Genomic DNA, 20,290 nt, shown 5'->3' on the forward strand with positions numbered 1-20,290 from the left:
TTGAAAAAAACTGTCAAAGGGACTATTTACAATACATGGGCAAAACATGGAACTATAAGGGAAAGCATAGAACTCCAGGTATAGTTACAAAGGGGCCCCTTTAACACTTTTTGCTGAGAATGGAATGAGCAATCACTTGAATCTGATGACAATGGAGATTTTGATGATAGGGCTACATGACAGGACTTGAGACCTTTGGTCAAGAGACATAGGCAGCCTGCTGAGTCTCTGCAGATTGGGTTCCAAGGAAATAAATAATCCCAAATCACTTTTCTTGCCCCACTCCAATCTCTTGCCCTTGATCCTCTTAGAGAAAATTACGAGGGCAAAGGAGCCCACTAATGAGTCAATATAGGTCTAAGTCCTAGTGCACAAAGCAGATCGGACAAATGTAGAGAATGGATTGGACCTCCAATCTATCTAATGTTAAATGTTTGGCAGGTGAATACAACATAATACAGATTCAATGTCTGGTGGTTATGACTGCACGTACTCTCACATGGTAAAACTATGTTAAGACAATAAATACTTCATTGTCACAGAAGTTGCTAGAATGTTTGCTAAGTCAACTGCTGATAATTCCACTGAGCAGAGTATGGATCCTGCCCAGTGGAAAGAATACTACTATTCTTGTTGGTACTTTTAAATTTTCATTTTGTGAAATTGTGTTTTATTCTCTTCACCTCTTCTTTCCCAACCTCCATCACAACCCTAGCTCTTTCAGCACATCTAGCACTATGGCTGCCGGTGTGGTAATACAAGTGACCTGTAGAAATCTTCAACATGACCTTGCAGGTTAATCTTTTTGTTAACTTGGTATAAATTTAGAAAAACATGAGGTTTATTAATTTCATAAGTTGGTTAAATCCATATTCAGAGCTTTAATGACTATAAATAAAGTTTCTACCTAAGCCACATAATATAAAACTGGGGGCCCGGTGCACGAAATTCATGCACTGGGAGGCGGGATGTCCCTCAGCCCAGCCTGCCCCCTCTCACATACTGGGAGCCCTCAGGGGATGTCCTACTGATGGCTAAGGCCCACTCCCTGCTTCCCTTGGGGAGTGGGCCTAAGCCACAGTCTGGCCTCCCTTTGTGGGAGGTGACTGGGCTGATCAGGAGAAGGTGCCAGCCACTGCCAGTCACCGCAGCACCAAGGTGTTTTCATCAACATGGACTCCAGTCCCTTCACCATGGAAAACTGACAACTTTCTTTAGGTATTTTCAAGATGTATCTTTCATAGGATATGACATTTCTTTATTATTTTCTTTTTTTATCCTCACCTGAGGATATGTTTCCATTGATTTTTAGAGAATGTGGAAGAGAAAGGGAAAGACAAAGAGAAACATCAAAGTGAGAGGAGCACTTTGATTGGTTGCCTCCTGCATGAGCCCTGACCTGGGCCCTGGCCAGGGAGGATCCTGCAACCTAGGTACATGCCCTTAGTCAGAATTGAACCCAGACCCTGCAGTAGGCAGGCCGAGGCATTATCTATTGAGCCAAACTGGCGAGGGCAGTATATGACATTTCTTAACCCTCCAGCAGCAGACCTTCATTTTTTTCTCCAGGAATGAGGTGGAAAAACCCTACATCACCTTCTTGGATTCTTATTACCCAAGTTACTAAGAATATTACCAGTGGCATACAGGGAGCTTAGCCAATGAGCGGTCAGAAAAGGTGTTTCCTCTGTAGTTCACACCAATCCCCGGCTTGGACCCTGCCCAGGCCTAAAGCCTTAGGTGGGGAGTTAGGCCTGGGAAGTGGACCCCCAGCCTCGTATGATCCCCAGCTCCACACCGGCCCAGGCCAGAGGAGCAGTAGGCCTGGGCAGGGGACCCACAGTCTGCTCCTATTGCCTGCCCAGACTAAGACCTCTGGCCGGGGCCTTAGGCCTGGGCAGAGGACCTGAAGCATGCTCTGATCACAAGCTCTGCCCCTGCCCAGGCCTCAGGCTTCTGGCCAGGGCATTAGGCCTGGACAGGGGACCCCCAGCCCACTCTGATCACCTACCCAGGCCTCAGGCCTCTAGCTGGGGCGTTAGGCCTGGGCAGGGGACCCCCAGCCCACTCCGATGGCAGGCTCTGCCCCTGCCCAGGCCTCAGGCCTCTGGCCGGGGCCTGAGGCCTGGGCAAGGGACCCCCAGCCTGCTCCGATAGCAGGCTCTGCCCCTGCCCAGGCCTCAGGCCTCTGGCTGGGGAATTAAGCCTGGGCAGGGGATCCCCAGCGTACTCCAATTGCAGGCTCCGCCCCTTCCCAGGCCAGAGGGGTGTTAGGCCTGGAAGAGGACCCCCAGGCCACTCCAATCACCTGCTCAGGCCGAAGGCCTCTGGCTGGGTCCTTAGGCCTGGGCAAGGGACCCCCAGCCCGCTCTGATAGCAGGCTCTGCCCCTGCCCAGGCCTAAGGCCTCAGGCCAGGGCACTAGGCCATGGCAGGGGACCCCCAGCCCCGTGCGATCGCCAGCTCCTCCTCTGCCCAGGCCTCAGGCTTCTGGCTGGGGCAATCGCTGGCTCCACCTCCCCGGGTGGTGTCTGGTGCTGCCCGCCCCGCCTCCCTGGTCCCTGATCTGGGGCCTGGATCCCACGGGTGGCTTCTGGCGCTGCCCGCCCCATCTGTAGTAAGCAAATTTAATGGCCATCTTTGTTGGGTTAATTTGCATACTCTTCTGATTGGCTGGTGGGCGTAGCAAAGGTATGGTCAATTAGCATCTTTGTCTTTTATTAGTGTAGATAACTACATTTTTCTTGCTCCAGGTATACACTATTTTAATAAGTTAAGTGTTAAATTTGTGGTTTAAAATTTATCTAATAATGTTGTTAATATCCTCTAGTTCATAATACATAAGAAATATTTACTATTCATTTACATTCATATAGGTGACATAAAGGAAAATCATTTGCAGTACATTGTATAACAATAAACAAAATTCATAAAAAATAAAATTTTTATAAAATACATATCTGAAGAAAAGTGAGTGAAGAGAATAGGATTAATCCATGTGGACAAGAATGTTTATTTCTTTGTTTGGTCTTTCATTCATAATTACACTTGTTGATTGAGGAAATTTTTTTGGACTCCTACTATGTGACATGCAAAGCAATTTAGAATATCAAAGATTTATTTCATATATTTTATTTAGCCTTAAGTAGCTTAAAATGTAGTAGAGAAATATGTCACTCACATATATAAGTGATTAAATTATTATAGCTAAGAAATAATATCAGGTAATAGTATGTTGACACATTCTATCTAATAAAGAGGGAATATGCTAATTGACCCTCACACTGTCACAAAAGATGGTGGCACCCACAGCCAATAAGGAGGGAATATGCTAATTGACCGCCCACCCTCAAAGATGGCGGCACCCAGTCCCCTCAGCCCTTCTGGGGAAGCAGGTGTGCAGCAAGGCTGGGCCCACCCCTACTGCACACCTGCCTCCGGAGTCCCCCAGTCCCCTCAGCCCCCCAGCCACCCAGGGCCGGCCCAAGGCTCAGGCAAGCCTCTGATGGCGGCTGCCCAGCTGCCTGGGGCTGCCCGAGGCTCAGGTAACCAGGGCCGGCCAAGGCTTGTGCTGCTGGCAGTGGCAGCAGCAGAGTTGTGACGGGGCATCGCCTTCCTCTGATCGCTGGGTTGCCTCCTGCCCCTGAGGGCTCTCGGACTGTGAGAGGGGGCAGGCCAGGCTGAAGGACCCCCCTTCCAGTGCATGAATTTTCATGCACCGGGCCTCTAGTAGGCTATAAATAACATTAATAACAGCAGCAACAGAATCAACACTTGTAACATGTTTATATTTTGCAGGCATTAGTTAATTTAATCTTCACAACAACCACATGGGATATTACTGCTACTATCTCCAGTTATACTGAATAAATATAAAATATAGAGATTTTCCATGAATTGACACTGACATAATGCTAGTAAATGTTACAGTGGTGACATCGAGATAAACTGACTCTGAAGGACTGTGCAAAAGAGAATGGCAGGACTAGTCTAAGAAGGTAAAATTTAAATAGATCTTGAAAACAAATTTAGACAAGGAAGGAAGAGAACAGATGGATTCAATTAGAGGAATCAATGTGAGCAAAATAATGGAGCCTGAAATGCATGCAGCAAATTTAAGACACCATGCATACACCTGAATATTTGGAAATAGTATGAATAGGATAACAGTAGTAGCTAATGAGAATGTATTTCAAATTTAAATAGGTTTTAAAAAAGTGACTGGGTGTACGCTGTAGTTACATTTAGTGGAATATCAGCTCACTAAACTTGGTCTTAATCCTGAAGTTAACATACAGTCACTGTAGATTTTCAAGGAAGTCATTCTTTATATGGAGCCGTGTCTCCAGGAGTAAATGATTCACAAGATATATATTTGTAATTATTTTTTTGGCTTGGTTAGGCATATTTCTTGCAACAAGCAGATAAATAAACTACATATCTTACTGAGAACCTTTCTAATATTTTAACACTACAATAAAAGCAATCATGATATAATTGAAAACCGTATGAATATTTTTATTAACTCATCGTTTTTTTGTCACCTAAAATTACTAATGGGGGAGTGTAGAAATAATAATAAGCTTACAAAAGCGCTTGCAGTGGTTTAGTTCATCTTCTTTAATATACAGGCAGAACTCAACTACATTAAATCAAACAGAAGAGCTTTCAAATTCAAGTGCCCAGCAATTTATTCTAGAGTCACTGCAATTTTTATATTTGATTATTTGACTTATCTTAGCTTCTACCAATAATCACAGCCAGCCTTCAGCAAAACTGAAAGGAAAAGCCATTTGTCTTCTAAACCAATTCTCATTCACTTTTCTTGCCCTTCTGTCATCCATATTTCAAATACCCAAATCAACCTTCCTAGTTCATCCCTATCCCCAAAGGGGAGGTTATAGAAGAAACACCAACATATCTTACAAGGTTGGATAAAATACACTCCAAAGCTTTATCTAGAATGTCTGGAATTCAATAATCATATGAAAAATGATGGCTTATTTTACACAGCAGAGCCTGAGACTCTACTTTCAAATGGGGATAAATTTGTTTAACTCATCCATATTAAAGTATTCATATTTTAAAACTCCAGTCAGTAAAATTATGTGAAAAGTTGAAATAATTCTGTAATAAATGATCTAAAGTAATTCCTATGAAAAAATAGAACTGAGGTGGAATTAATTATTCAGGTTTCTGGTATGTATTGATTAAATTATATGAATAATAACTCATTGTCCCTACATTTATCTGAATATATTTAAATGTATTAGTCTTTGTGTTCCCAGTACCTCAATTACAGCCTATAATAGTTAGATGATAATGTCTCCTAAATGAATGAATGATGAAAATCAGCGGTGCAAAGATTAGCTTGAAAATGGAGAAATTAAGATAATGATCTAATCTGAATTTCAACACGGTGGAAAAAATCTGAATTTTAAAGCATCTTTCTTGTTAATAATTTCCAAATCTTTGATATTTTATCAATGATATTTTTGTGAGCTAATTCCACTGTGAAGATATAAATAGAATTATATTAACCCTCTTGGAAATAGTAACTTTTAATGGGAGTATGTTAACCAGAATATATCCACTGATTATAAAGAATTTTGCTTTGCAAATTACTTTGTGTTTTTTTGAAATTTACTAACTTGTAATAACTTTCATGCTATTATGAACTCATCTGCCACAATGTTTTTAACTTATGGGATTTGTGTTAGCCATCTGGCTAATTATTATCTAATAAATAACTGTTCTCAGAGTTCTATCAGCATCTAATAATCTCTATGATAACATGTATCTATCTTATTAGATATTATTGATATGGAATTACCACTTACTGTCACACTTTTGACATCAGTAAGGTAGTTTAAATCCTTTTCCTTTTACTGACTGATTACTTTTTAAAGCTTTAGTAAGTTTTGCTATTTTATTTTGGCATTTTACATTATTCTCTTTTCCTTAACCCTTTGAACTCTAAAAACAAATAAATGAAACAAGACAGGCTACTTCCAGATGGCTAATAAAAACTCCAACTACTACGCTAATATGTAAAAACCCAGCGTCCATAACGTCCAAAATGACTGAAGGCTCGACCAACCAGAAGTCAGCACTGACTGCCGAGGGGCTGTGGATCAGGCCCAGAGAGAGGCCTGGAGAGAGAAGCAGGGTCTGATCTGTAGCCTCCGAAGCAGCTGTTGATCAGCACTTGCCTCTCTCTTTCTCTGGGGCCTGGCCAGCAGCCACGCCTCTTTTTCTCTTGGGGCTTCCACTGGGGCTGCTGATCAGCCCTGCCTCTCTGATCAGGCATGGACATAGGCCCGGAGATGCTGACTGGCATAAAAATCAACCAATCAGAACCAAATCTGGGTGAACTGCAAGGAGCCAAAGGCTGCCTAGGAGGCAGAGCTTTTGATGCTGACTGGTATAGAAACCAGCCAATCAGAACCAAATCTGGATGAAATGTGAAGGCAGAACCTAAGGTGGGGGCTGAGGAGTGGTTTTAAGGGCAACAGATGTTTGGTGTAAGGTGTAAGAAAGTGGTTCAATTTTTTAATGACCTGTTTGGCAGTATAGTGCATATGGCTGGCTATCAGTCCAGATATAGGGGTTATGTATTTTTGTCTGCCAAGAGCATCTCCTCCTGCTGAAAAAGGCTCCCCCCCCCCCCATTTAAGCAATCCTATCCTATATAATCCATCTATACTAATAAAAGGGTAATATGCTAATTAGACCAGGTTGACCGGCCATTTCCTGGATGTCTGACTTCCTTCTAGACAAAGTAATGGTGGTGGGGGCTGAGGCAGAGACAGTTAGGGGCAGTCAGGCTGGCAGGAGAAGGCAGTTTGGGGGAGATCAGGTTGGCAGGGGAGAGCAGTTAGGGGCAAGATCAGGCTGGAAGGGGAGGGCCATTGGGGGTGAGATCAGGCCGGCAGGGAGGGCAGTTGGGAAGGAGATCAGGGCTGGCAATGGAGGACAGTTAGGGGTGATCATGCAGGCAGAGGCAGTTGGGGGTGAGATCAGGCCGACAAGGGAGGGCAGTTAGGAGTGATCAGGCAGACAGGCAGAGACAGTTAGGGGCGATCAAGCAGGCAGGCAGACAGGTTAGGGGCGATCAGGCAGGCAGACAGAGGCAGTTAGGGGCAATCAGGCAGGCAGGCAGGTGAGTGGTTAGGAGCTAGTGGGATTGGGCTTAAACCAGCAGTCGGACATCCCCCAACGAGTCCCCGATTGGAGAAGGTGCAGGCTGGGCTGAAGGAACCACCCCCCACTGCATGAATTTTGTGCACCGGGTCACTAGTATTCCTATAACATAGTTTAGATAATAGAAAAAAGTAATTTATTAACTTTTAAAAAGTATGTTATAGTTCTATAACAAACTTTATATAATAGAAAAAATAGCTTATTATCTTCTTTGAATTTTCAATACCTCTTATTAGAAATGATAATATCAATATCTTAACCTAATTATTATTTGTATACATTAAGTAGAACCTACCATAGTCATTTTTTTTTTTAACATTTGCATGGTCTCAAAGGTAATCACTTTATCTTAAATAAATAGTTATGTGGCTCAGTGGTTGAGTGTTGACCTATGATCCAGGAGGTCCTATTAGATTCCTGGTCAGGGCACATGCCAAGGTTGTGGGCTCAATCTCCCTTGGGGGGCATGTAGGAGGCAGCCAATCAGTGATTATCTCTCATCATTGATTTTTCTATCTCTCTCTCCCTCTCCCTTCCTCGCTGAAATCAATAAAAATATATTTAAAAAATAAATGAATACAGGATTTTAAACAAAAATATAAGTTCTTTACAGCAGGCAACTTTTCTTTGTTTGTTTTTCCTGCATAGTACATAATTGTAAAAATCAATAATATAGAAATGAGGAAAGAATCTGTAATGCCTTAACATTTAAAAATTAGCTTGTTTGGAAAAAGTTAAGAACCACATTATCTCGCTCATAGTGGAATATAAAACTGAAAGTAACAAATGAACAAGAAAAACAAATAAAAACTCATAGACACAGAAAACAGTGTGGGGGCTGGAAGGGGTCTGGGAGTTCGTTAAGGATAAAGGGAGTAGAATATAGAATGACAGAAGATGATTTAAATTTGGGTAGTGGGCATACAATGCAATATCCAGATGATGTATCATAGAATTGTACACTTGAAACCTATATAATCTTATTAACCAATGTCATGCCAATAAATTTAATTATAAAATAATACATGACTCAAGGGGGAGAATTTAGCTTCCTAGGAAGTTAATGATGTACTTTTTGTAATTTTTGTAATCCTATAATATTGAAACTCTGATATGGAAAATATTAAACTCAAATTAATTACAAGAGACAGGTAAATTACATTGAATAACCTCTAAGCTGATTTTATTTCATTTTAATTAAAGAACTAGAGGCCCAGTGCAAATAAGCCTAACCAATGGACACAGACAACAGGGGGGTGAGGGCATGAATGAGGGGTGGTGAGGGGGTAATGGAGGGATAAGGACACATGTGTAATATCTTAATCAATAAAGAAAAAAAAGAAAAAATACACTACTCAATATTGTAATTTAAACATATTAACTGTCTAATAGCCATGGGCTGACACATATTAGTGTTTGTATATACAGTAATTGAATATAGACTTTTAATAAAAGAACATGCCCTTTTTGTGAGGCTGAAGGTACTTTTATTGATCCTTTTCCTTCTTCATTACCATTGTGAGAAAAATTGATTCAGTGATTCATTTGGGTTAAAAATAATATTCAAATATGGTCATTGAATAAGTTTTTAAAGGCATTTGCTTCTTCAGATGCTTTTCATTTCTGACTAAACTACAGTATTCAACAGATATGGAAATAATTCTTAATGAGAAGAAACACTCCCAGGACATGAAATTGCTTCAGGGAAGAAATGTTACATGCCATCAGAAAGCAAATAAATTCCCTGGGTCGGCCCTCTCATGTGAATTTTAGTAAATTACTACAACCTGTTCTGTCAATACTAATGATCTGAGCATTTATCAGAGATGCAATAAAGGAGAGAACATATGCAAACAAAAACCTGTTAACTTTTCTTAGTTGGTCAAAAGAAATCAAAGGAAGTTTTCCAGGCTAGGTGAAGAGAATAACTTAGATTTCTGGTAACTATTCAGCAAGCTACTTTGTAGCTTACCACAAAAGATGGACTCAGCTACACACACACACACACACACACACACACACACCCCACACACACAAAACATAAACACAAAACACAAACACATTTACACAATGGCAACTTGATTTTTCTATATCAAACAGTGATCATGTTTTTTTTTTATTGCTTCTACATGATTCCAAAGCTGTCATAACAAATAAATTGAAGATAGTATAAGAAAAACAATATGCATGTAATAAAAAAAACAATATAAACATATGAAAGCAAGCCAGTTAAAAAATTCAAACCATCAAAATATGGTTAAGAATACTACATACAACTGATTACTTAAAAACAGCATTTAATCTAGAATTCTTTTTGCCCTGCATGGGTCTTACTGGAATCAATATTACTCCCAAGGCTATAAAAGGTAGTAAAACAAATTAAGATGTTTGTTTTGGTTTGTAAAAGGACATATATCAATAACACCCTTTCTAAAATTTGCTAATTTAAAAAAAAATTAGTCTACAGTAATTTCACTGCTATTTAAGCTCTACATTAAGAATTTATCTTCATGCACCTGAAATTAGTTTAACCTAAATGTATGTCAATGTAGTTAAAGAGAACTCACTACCAAGAGTAAGAGGGTAATTTGTTCAAAATCAGATATTAGTAAAACTTGGAGAAACAAAGTAATATAATAACAATATCTTCATTTTAGAATTATTTTTTTTCTCATTTTGAATTGACCCTCCTCGTTAGATCTATTAATCAACGGCTTCAGTTCTGATATAGTTTTCCTCTGTGCCTTCCAGAAGTCCTGCAAATATATGTAGTGTTTTATACCCAGATGTTTTGTCCACTCCTGGTAACTTTCTATGAATAGTATGTTATTTACATTGTATCAATTTTTACAGTATTTTCCTAATTCTTAGTATAGTAGATAACACTGAAGAAAAAGCAGAACTTAGAAGCAGATGTTCCGGAAGCAAGAGGTAGAAGATATTGCACAAGAAAACACTGACCTTTCACATCTAACATCCATTATTTAACTTCTTCACTCAACAAAATGACATTGTATCTTATATGTGCTAATTATGCAATTCCTGTTTTCAAGAGAACCAACTTAACCTAGCATATGGTCCTGAGGAAATGGACATAAAGAACATAAAATATGATTTTATGGGGAAGTGAAGCTAAGAATAAGACCTACTAAATTAAATATATGTCACTCTGAAGGATGCTGGACAACCACTGGGAATTAGAAGAGGATTGCATACCAAAAGTAAGACTAAGAGATTTCTAAAGATAACCCTTTTTCTCCTTCACAATTTTATGAAGGTCGACACTGGCAATATGTTTAAAGCAATCAAAGGGTACTGAATAGAGTTGACCATGGGGGGCATTCTTTGTACTTGAGTGATCTTTTTCAATATAATGAATAAAGAATTTCCTTGAAAGAAGAAATGAAATTTAGAGTAAAGCAGTGACTGTATTCCACAATGAATGTGGGGCTACTTATCCAATCCCGTCTTCCAAACCCTGTTTCACTCAGGATTTACATTGCTAAGAGTGGATACAAAGTGATGAATTTAGAAAGTGTTCAAGTGGGATACTAATAACTACTATAAGCATATAAAATTATCAACATTCAGCTAATAAGCTTTAACAAAAAATAAAGTGTAATATTTGAAAAGGTAAATGATTAGCTTCTCTTTTCCAAAGACAAATATGTATATTAGCTAAAAATAAGAACGTCGATATATATTTTTCTACCTCAATGTTTACTAAAGACATATTTATAATTACAACTGGTAACAAGTTAAAAAAGGAATCTTTTTCTTTTGAATGATACTTAATAAAATGAAGTTAATTTTTCACCTTGATCAACCTAGAAAAAATATTAACAGAGATTATATATTTAAAAAATATATCAATATCAAAACTGCACCTGACTCTTTGTACTTCATTACCTTCTTAATTATTATTGCTTGATAATTTAGACATTGAGACAACTACTGTAGATAAATGCATTATGAGAAAATATTACACTTATATAATAAAGTGATTAAAGATGGAAACAAAGATCTCCCTATACTGTATATGTCCATCTGAATAACTCTGGGCATGTGCTGATAACCTCAGTCCTATATTAGCTTCAGAAATGAATTTCCATCTGTCTTTAGATACTTACATATGCTAATTACCCTTGTATCTTTAACTGAATATACAAAAATAATTTTTAATCCTATCCCCACAAACATTTCAGTTTTTTAAAGTTCCATCTCAAGAGAAAATATATAACTTATTTATTCAATATAGAAACCTATGTCACTATTACCCTCTTTTCCCACCCAAATCCAAAACCACATCTTGTTAATACTATTTCCAAAATATCCCATCGTTTTCTCCTTTCTCTTTTCCACTGTCATATCATAGCTCAAGATATTTCAATTCATCTCTTTTTTTGGTTGTCACAATGGCCTCTATTGATTCTTTTCCTTTACTATGCCCTGCATTGCTATCAAGCTTGTTTTGCCCAAATAAGGATGTCTTCATATTCATCGTGCTCAATCACCTTTACAGACTTCTATTGTTGATTGTAAACTCTTTTTAGTTTAGTATTTAATGCACTTCAAATTTTAACACCAATCTGTGTTTTCAACTGGATCTCAGGGCGTTCTGCTTGGTACATGTACACTCGTCTTACAAAAGTTGATTCATTGTTCCTAAAATGCTATGCACTTCAAGACTCAGAGGTTATTTAAACAAGTCAATCTCCCTAAAGTGTCATTTTTCTTTTTTTTGTTGTTGTTAATCCTAGCCCAAGGATATTTTTCCATTAACTTTTAGAGCATGGAAAGGAGGGGGAGAGACAAAGAGAGAGAAACATTGATGGGGGAAAGGCATATCAATGGGTTGCCTCCCGGACAACCCTGACCAGGGCTGGGATAGAGCCTGCAACTGAGGTACTCTCCCCTGACAGGAATTGAACCCAGAACCCTTTCATCTGAGGGCCGAAGCTTGGTCCACTAGCCAAACTAACCAGGGCGAGTGTCATATTCCTTTATTCATCTGTCAAAATCCTACAAATCCTATAAAGATCAGCTCACACATTACTACTGGTCCTCCTAAAATTAATCAATTGCTTCCTTCTGCTGTTCACTTTAACTATTTTGTATAGTACTTCTATTGAGAGATTAGGATTGGGACTGGCTAGTCTCAATGACTTTTTTTCTTGAAATTGGAAAGAGAATAGGATGTCTTCTATTCAAGAGAGTATCTGATCTCAAGAGAAGAATTAGTACAAACTTCTATAAGTTGAGGCTGCACATAAACAAGAAAGCACTAGGGTAAAAGGTTATATTATATTCAGAGTTAGTGTTATTTTTCCATGAAAAGAATTCATGTATTCTATCAAGAATCATCATGCTCTCTGATCGGTAGGACAAGAGCTCTGCAGACCCTGTAATTGTATGTGATAACAACACAGCTCTTTCTCATCCTTGGTAGGAAGACAGCATAACCACACACTTCGTTTAAGAGCCTGTATTACCTTGCTATTTTTTCATAGATTCTAGTTAGTGATAGAACTCAAGTTGGAGTACTCATTTCCTGAAGTAATCACTCTTGGCTAATTGTCGTAGCAAACTATTCATTTCCTCCTGAGATCTGTTCATTCATAGGCTCTAAGAGCAGCTATTACATGGTTCTTTTCACTCGTTCTCTCTTGATATCTTCCTCCACTAAGTATAATCACTTGGTTAATATCAGCAAATTGCCACCAATTAATATCAAATTGAGATAGCTACCAGATTTTCACTCACTGGGGACAAGAAATCTTCAAGAGTTTGGCACATGTTCAGTAAATGCTTAGAGTTAGCTACATCATTTTGTAAAAATATCTAATTTAATCAGAATTGAATTTTTATCTTTTCAAACTAAATAAATCTGTTTTCCTTATTTTTATCAACATTTTAGCCAGAGATCAGTTGCATTCAGGGTGAGATGGCCAGCCACAGACACTTGAATGTAACAGTAATTGAAAATAAAAAAATAAACTTTCAGCTACAGTGACCACAAAAGATAGTCTCAAATTACTAACTTTAAAATAATCTTAACAATAAAAAAATCATCAGCAATTTTACAGAAATAAATATGATTAAAGGGGGATATTATGAACAACTGTATGTCAAAAACTAGCTTATCTAAAAGACAAGACAAATTTCTCAAAAGACACAAACTACCAAAATTGACTGAAGAAGAAATTGAAAATCTGAATGGGCTAAACAAGTTAAAAAACTAAATTAACAACAATCTAAAAAAGACACACAAAACCTCTCATAAGAAGCCCAGATCACAATGGCTTCATTGGTAAAATTCCATGACCTATTTTAAGAAAAATTAATACCAATTTTCACAAATTCTTCCACAAAAAAAGATTTAATACTTCCACAAAGATTCTATAAGGCACTGATACCAAATTAGGCAAAGACTTTGCAGGAAAATTACAGAGCAACAGCCTTTATAAGCATAGATGCAAAACTTCACCCAAGTACTAGGAGAAAAAAAGCAATCAACATATAAAAAATTATATATCATGAGAAAGTATGATTTCCATATAAAATTAATACAAAATTCAATTAATATAATAGATTATATTAATACAATAAAAGAGAAAACCCACACAATTGTCTCAATAGATACAGAAAAAGTACTTGATGAATTCCGACATTTTTATGCTAGAAGTACTCAAGTGGTAGGATTAGAAGAAAACTTCCTCAGCTTTCATACATAAAGGACAACTATGAAAAACAGCTAAATAGCATACTTCATGGTGAAAGACTGTATGCTCCCACCTAAAATTAAAAAGAAAAGAAGTACATCTGTTCTCACTACTTCTGTTCAACACTGTACAGGAGTTCTAGCCATGGAAACTCAGAGAAAGAGAAACAAACCATCCAGATTATAATAGAAAAAGTAAAACTATCTCTATTGACAGATGCCATAATCTTATATAGAGAAAATCCTAAGCAATTTACTTGAGAACTATTGGGACTAATAAACCAATTCAGATATGCTGCAGGACACAAGATCAATATACAAAAATAAATTGGATGTCTGTACACTAGCAACAAACAATGTAAAAATGAAATTAAGGAAACAATTTCTCTACAGATTCAATGTAATTCCTGTAAATATCCAAGTTGCTTTTCTTTATTTACAGAAACTGACAAGATGATACTAAAAATGACACTGAAAGGCAAGGAACTGGCCCTGATCAAGTAGCTCACTCAGTTGGTTGGAGCTTCATCCCAATATGTCAAGGTTGTGGCTTCAATCCCTAGTCAGGGCACAAACAAGAATTAACCAATGAATGCATGAATAGGTGGAACAACAAATTGAATTCTCTCTCCTCCCCCTTCTTCTCTCTTTCTAAAAATCAAAACTAATTTTTTTTTTTTTTAAAAAAAAGTAAGGAACTCAGAATAGCCAAAATAATCTTGGGAGAGTAGAGAAGGGGATTAAAAATGGGGCATTGAAAATATCCTAAATTAAACAGTGATGATGATTGCGCAACCCTGTAAATATACTGAAAACCACTGAATAGAACATTTTAAAAGGGTGGTTTATGGTATGTGAATTAGATCTCAATAAAGGATATAAAAGATTTTATGAAGGACACTGATTTTATTTCATTTTCATTAAATTCTCTAAGTATGATAAGCATTTTTAAAATTTAAGAATAAAATAATCAAGAGGATTTAGGGAGACTTTAAGTAAATAAGGAAAATTATACAGCTTGTTAATAATTTCTTCATTTGGTTCACTGCTCTGTTCACCTGACTCCTAGTCATCATGATAACTTTAAACTTTAAATAATTTTAAAATATATTCATATTTAGTCATGTTCTGTTTAATTTACATGCATAATGATCCATTGGGTAAATGATGATTATAATAGATAATAGCCAGGAAACATAAAAAACGTTGATATTAAAATTAAAATTGGTGAATAAAAATAAAATGGTAATAGCTTTGTAATTATTCTTTTTTTAAAAATATATTTTATTGATTTTTTACAGAGAGGAAGGGAGAGAGATAGAGAGTTAGAAACATCGATGAGAGAGAAACATTGATCAGCCGCCTCCTGCACATCTCCCACCGGGGATGTGCCCGCAACCCAGGTACATGCCCTTGACCGGAATCAAACCTGGGACCCTTCAGTCCGCAGGCCGACGCTCTATCCACTGAGCCAAACCGGTTTCGGCTGTAATTATTCTTTAAAATTATTTCGATAAAAATAAGATAAAATTATTATTCATTATTATTTAATAAAACAATACAGGGTTAAGTGACAATATAATGAAACTTCTATAAAGTTGTTTACCTACAAATGCTTTTGTTTTGTTTGTTTTTTTAATAAAGGCTAGCATTACAATTAAGACACATTCAAATGCTATTAGTGGGTAATATAAGACTATTTTGGGGGGCAATAAGACCTATACTTCCTATATGCTTTTATTTCATCCTGTAAATTTAAAAAAAAATAGATTTTTTTTGGACAACCATAAATAGATAGAAAGAGATAAGATTAGGAGAAACAATACTTGGTGCTTCCACATTTTACAACAGTTAATAAAATTTCCATTAGAAACAGTTTTCTTAACTCTTAAAAATATATCTCTTTTTCCTAAAGATAAAGTATGAATCATTCTAGTCTGAATGTTTAACAATTATCTCCCTTGCTGAGTGGCATGTAATACTTTAATATTTATTAAAAACTAGTGGCCCAGTACATAGACTCATGCACATTGAAAGGAAATTAATTAGAAGAAAGATTTGTGTGTCACTCGAGAACTGCCACTGCCAAGTCACCGCAGCTTGGCAGTAAACCAAATTTGGGGCCAAGAGTGCCCCAGCAACAATATAACCCATGGCCAAAGGTGGAATTGCATGGCCCCATGAGGAATCGGGCTCCCTCCTCTCTGGTTCTGGGGTGCATCATCTGAAAACCACCGCTGCCAAGTCACCACAGCTCAGCAGCTCCCGTGTTAGGAGTCTGCCCTCTGGTGGTCAGTGCATATCATATATACCGGCCAGTCTGCCAGTTGGATGGTCGGATGGTCACTTAGCCTTTTATATATATAGATGTTTATAGTCTTTCTGAGAAATGTAGCCATTCAGCTTTGATCCTGTGAATTTATAATATAAAACCTCAGTGTGATTAAATTTAATTCAGCTCAATAAGTACTAATATATCAAAAAGGCTTTTTTATTCAAGGTGGACAGTAATATAAGAATCCTGTCTGAGATAAATCTAATACACTCATTCAATCTAATGGTACTTCTCATTAAAATCTCATTATATCCTGCCACTGACAAGGATTCAGGAAACTTTTGAAAATAGTCAATATAATCATATATTTTATCCTAGGGGGATAGAGAAAAACTAATATTTTCCTTATAACAACCTTTATTGTGACTACTGAGTCTTTGAATGACAGCTCTTCTCGGTTCTAGAATACATTTTACATTTTTCCAAAAGTTCCTTGCACATATTTTAACGTATGGAATCCTTAATTATATCTTAATAGTAAACATGAAAAGAGGCAATGACATGTAACAATATCTTATAGTATTTTATCTACTGTAATCATGACAACATATTGCTGCATTTTAAACAGGGCATGTTGTAGTTTCCTATTGTAGTATCAATCATTTGGTTTTTATTTTATTCCTATACATATTGAATTTAATACCTTTCCTAAAATGATTTGTCTAATCCTTTCTTTGTATGTTTTTATTATTTTAATCCAGAGGAAACCTCCAAAGTATATCCTCAGAGCACTTGTAATTGTCACAATTCATCAAAACATGAAACACTACATTTCTAACATTTCGGCTATTTCAAAAAAGCATTTAGATAATGCTATATTTTATATTAAATACCAAGAATAATGTTCATTTTCTTTTCTACCATGTGCTTAAATTAATTCTAAACAGTTGTGTAGTCATTTAAAAAACTAGGCTAAATATCTTGTTAGCTATCTATATTATAAAAACTCAGTGGCCCTAACTCTGTAATGACCAAAGACCGGTCACCAGGAGGCTGCGTGCACAGCGAGATGCATGCGGGTGGTTGGGGCTGCGTGCACATGCTGGTGAATGGCGCTTTGTGCGCGGCAAAGCGCACGCCGGTGGGCGGGGACTTGACTCTGGGTCTCGCGGCACCCGCGGGACTCGGGGCAGTCCCGCGGCATGACAGGGTCTGGGGTCCCAGGTCTTGTGCGATTTCGTGTGCTGGGTCACTAGTAAATTATAATAGCCATATGAAAAAAAGAATACCACCAAGATATTTGTCAAGTCCAAACTTTCTCTTTTTCTCTTACAGATTTGCAACTTATCTCAGAAAAAATATCACTTAGTTTAATTTATGTTAAAGTCTAATATGACATATAAAATAATGTAAAGAGCCCACTTCAACACTTAATTGACATTCATGTTTGTCCTGAGAGCAAAATAATTTTTAGGTAATCTTTTCTTCTAAGATAGAATAGTGGTGGAATGAATTCATTTAAATTATGCAGTCTTTCAGAGACTAATAAACAGACTCTATTACTCTTAATATGTTATAGTAGAGGCCCTGTGCATGAATTCGTGCACAGGTGGGGTCCCTTGGGGTGGCCTGCAGGGATAGGGCCCCAGCTCACAGCCCCGAAGCCTTGCTTGGCACATCACCATAGCCTGGCGCCACCCGCTCACCTGCTCCACCGTGCCACTGCGGTCCTGCTCTCATTGGGGCCCATCGGGGCAGGCAGTGCCTCCATTGCTGCCTGCTGCCAGTGCTGCATCACCGACGCCCGCCATGTTCTGCGCTGCCCCCTGGTGGTCAGCAGACATCATAGCAAGCGGTCGAACTCCCGGTCGAACAATTTGCATATTAGGCTTTTATTATGTAAGAAATCTGCCCTCATGTCCTGTGTAATGCTTACAAAAGCTACTGTTTTGGGTATCTATATATATAAAACCCTAATATGCAAGTAGACCAAACTGTGGAACAACTAAACAACCAAACAACTGGTCACTATAACGTGCGCTGACCACCAGAGGGTACAAGCGAAACATGGTGGGCACTGGCAGCAGGCGGCAGAGTGTGGAGCATGGCGGACATTGGTCGCAGCGGGATGGAGGAGCAGATGAGCGGGAGTGCCAGACCAAGGCGGGATGCCGGTCGCTGTTACCTGGGTGAGCCTCTGGTTGTTACTGAAAATTCTTTGCTCCCACGTGCCACAGTCCTACCCAGCGCTCACACCTGCTGCCAGCACTGGCCCCACTCGCACCAGCTGCTGGCACCAGAGCTGCTTCTTGCACCTGCTGCTGGCGCCTGGCACCAGCCCCGATTGCTCAGCACTGTCAGTGGGTTTGAGCAGCAGCTGCCAGCCCTGATCACCACTCAGGGCTTCTCCACCTTCTCCCGCTCCTGAGGCGCGATCAGGGCGGCAGCAGCCACAGCTTGCACCTGCTGCTGGTGCCGGCCCCAATCGCTCTGCGCCGTCAGCATGTGCGAGTGGGGCTGGCACCATCAGCACATGGGAGCCTGGGAGCAGTAGCGGGGCTGCCGGCACACAGGGGACCGGGGGTGCGGAGGATGGGCCAAGACCCGCCTCTGTGCCCACCACAGCCTTGTGGCCCACAGTTCATTTCAAGATGCACGCACTGGGCCCCTAGTAAGAATTATAACAGCCATATGATTCCACTGTCACAGTCAAATAACAGTAAAGGGTCTACAGATGATGAGTAGGTAAGAAGTACTACAAAGCAGTGAGTAAGCAGTCTCTAATGCATATAAAACTTACTCCATTCTAATATGATGAGAGAGGTAGTAGCAGTTTAGAGCTTATCATGGGCATACATTTATTTTTATTTTAATCTTTATTTTTAAAAGTATTACATATGTCCCCTCTTTCCCCCCATTGACCCCTTCTAGTCCACTCCTCCCCCGACCCAGGCCTTCACCACACTGTTGTCTGTGTCCATGGGTTATGCATATATGCTTACAAGTTCTTTGGTTGATCTCTTTCCACCCACCCCCACCTTCCCTCTGAAATACGACAGTCTGTTCCATGCTTCTAAGTCTCTAGTTCTATTTTGTTCAGCAGTTTATTTTGTTCATTGGATTTATGCTAAGGGAAATAAACCAGTCAGAGAAAGACAAGTATCACATGATCTTACTCATAGGTGGAATCTAATACATTTATTTTTAAAGAACATAAAATTTTCACTACAAGTTTTTAGTATTTATTTATTTATTTATTTATGAAAATATACTTTACTGATTTTTTACAGAGAGGAAGGGAGAGGGATAGAGAGTGAGAAACATCAATCAGCAACCAAGGTACATGCCCTTGACTGGAATCTAACCCGGGACCCTTGAGTCTGCAGGCCGCACTCTATTCACTGAGCCAAACCGGTCAGGGCGGTTTTTAGTATTTAGTTGTTGTTTCAGCATCTCTTAATTATCACAATTTTATCTGTACTTTTGATATTTTAGCTAGCACCATAAAAATTAGTCATCTATTCTAATTTTGTATGTAATACATTTAGTATAACATGTTAGTCATTACTATTACATCATTGAAATGAATTTATATGTAAAAATTATACTCTTCCACCTCACCTTCCTCTCATGAAGTCCATTGTAGCTGCACACACAGGATGGACAGTGGCAGTTAGGAACATTTGGTTGAAAGTAGGCTCTTTTAAGCCTGATAGCCTGGATCAATATATTGGTTTAATTAACGGCTGTGTGATTACTGAATTGATTAACCTCTTTTTTTATTTCATTATCATTAAAGAGGTGATACTAATGGTAGGTGCTTCTTATGACTGTGGTAAGATTAAATGAGTTAATAAGTTGGCATATGGAAATACTCAATTCATGTTTATAATATATGTTATATTATTATCAAATTTTTAAAAATGTTTTAGAGCACTAACTAGTTTGGCTCAGTGGATAGAGCGTCGGCCTGCGGACTGAAAGGTCCCAGGTTCAATTCTGGTCAAGGGCATGTACCTTGGTTGCAGGCAAATTCCCAGTGGGGAGTGTGCAGGAGGCAGCTGATCAATGTTTCTCTCTCATCGATGTTTC

The 20,290-nt window shown here is 38.5% G+C and overlaps 1 protein-coding gene and 1 pseudogene across 2 annotated transcripts in view; one reads left to right on the plus strand and one right to left on the minus strand.

The window, feature by feature from the left end:
• The window catches only part of CCSER1 (coiled-coil serine rich protein 1), a 1,176,231-nt gene that overhangs the window by 54,745 nt on the left and 1,101,196 nt on the right, over positions 1-20,290 (minus strand). The gene's annotated exons all lie outside the window — the stretch shown is intronic.
• The window catches only part of LOC138999056 (insulin-like growth factor 2 mRNA-binding protein 1), a 92,778-nt pseudogene continuing 90,753 nt past the window's right edge, over positions 18,266-20,290 (plus strand).

The sequence above is a fragment of the Myotis yumanensis genome, unplaced genomic scaffold, assembly GCF_028538775.1.
Source record: "Myotis yumanensis isolate MYYU_CA2020_CCGP unplaced genomic scaffold, mMyoYum1.0.hap1 SCAF_1, whole genome shotgun sequence".
Lineage (NCBI taxonomy): Eukaryota > Metazoa > Chordata > Mammalia > Chiroptera > Vespertilionidae > Myotis > Myotis yumanensis.